Source organism: Diceros bicornis, chromosome 17 (assembly GCF_020826845.1).
Source record: "Diceros bicornis minor isolate mBicDic1 chromosome 17, mDicBic1.mat.cur, whole genome shotgun sequence".
NCBI classification, from domain to species: Eukaryota; Metazoa; Chordata; class Mammalia; order Perissodactyla; family Rhinocerotidae; genus Diceros; species Diceros bicornis.
In genome coordinates this window covers 10,673,629-10,675,087 of record NC_080756.1, presented here as the reverse complement: position 1 = coordinate 10,675,087, position 1,459 = coordinate 10,673,629, and the positions used below count along the sequence as shown (strand labels likewise).

Genomic DNA, 1,459 nt, shown 5'->3' with positions numbered 1-1,459 from the left:
TCCAAACAGTTTTGTGGTGGGAACGGATGGAGCCAACCAGGGGTGGGTGTGCTCACTCACATGCCCAAAACAGGGCTGACATCTCAAAGACTGTCCAGGAGAGGAGCAACAAGGCCTGCCAGAAGCTGAGCACCGCTCCAGGGATGTTGCAGCCCTGCACTCGATGCTGGGGGGAGGGGGGCAATGTGATCTGGGGACCCCAAGGTCCCGGATGGCTGGTGGGTGGGGTACAAGAGAGAAACGGAGTCCTTCAGCTGAAGCCCTTGGCCCCGCTGGCCTCAGAGGAGGTTCATGCTTGTCCTGTTGTGGCTCCGATTGGTGCCAATGCCTCTTGCCCCATCACCGGCTGGAGTGCGAGGTGTGACCCTTGATCGGAGGAATGGCCTGGACTGGGAAGGGGGCCTCAGTTGCCGCCGCTGCTGTCCTCGCTGTCTGCATATGCACACAGCTGGCTCAGGGAGGAGGTGCTTCTTAATGGCACCTGGGGCCTTCCCTTCTTCATGACACCTGGGGCGGGTGCTGTCTGGTCTGTTTTCTTCATCACGACCAGGCCCAACAGCTGGGGCCTGCTGCCAAGGGGACCCGGGCTGCGTGCTTCCCAGCTCTCCCCCTTCCTCTTGGCCTTCGGGGCCTCCTCCAGGATGGCGGGGTTGGGCTGGTGGGCCGGGAGCAGCAACGTCCTCCTCTGAACAGGAGTCCACCAGCAGTCTTTGTTTCCTAGCTTCTTGCACCAAGGCCACTGTCTCCCTCTCGTGCTCCTCCTGGGACAGACGGTGCTGCTGCATCATGGCCTGACAGGCCACGTGGGCCTGCCGCTGGCTCCGGGCCTTGACCTCCTGCAGGTTCTCCAGAGCCTCCATCTCCAAATTGGTGTCCTTGGTCCGGTCTTCCAGCACCTTGATGGGGTTGTTCAGCTTCTCGTCCCCCCGCTCCCTCCGCACCCTCTTCTCCTCCTCCAGGAGCTCCTCGGCCCGGAAGTTCCGTGCGGCTCCAGGGCATAGTCTGTGTCTTCCGGGTCTGTCTTGAAGGCGAGCTCCGCCAGCAGGGCGAGCAGGTCATGCAGAAGCGGACGAGGCCGGCCCAGTGAACTTCCTGCCCTTGTAGACGTGTTCTCCGCATGTCTCACACCTCGTGGTGAAGGGGCCCATCAACCGCTCCACCTACCGCCGGTCTTTGGGAGCTTAAGCTTCGGGATCTTACATGGGTCAAAGTCGGATGGGTAGATTTTGTTCAAAACTTTTCAGTCCAACATCTTTGCCTTCTACTCTTCTCACAAGCACAAGACGACTGGTTAGCCCCGGTGTTGACCAAACTTTCCCTACTGTCCCTTGTACTTCCACTGACATCACTTCCTTCAGCCTCTGTTATTGGCTGCAGCGTATACATCTTGCCTTTTTCATTGGCTCCAATCCCCGCCTGTCAAGGTCCGAATCCTGCTGCCTTCCCTCCCGAGTTGCAA

The 1,459-nt window shown here is 59.7% G+C and overlaps 1 pseudogene; it reads right to left on the bottom strand.

Moving 5' to 3' along the window:
• Nucleotides 1-403: 403 nt before the first annotated feature.
• On the bottom strand, nucleotides 404-1,252 carry LOC131416508 (splicing factor YJU2-like; annotated as a pseudogene).
• Nucleotides 1,253-1,459: the final 207 nt, after the last annotated feature.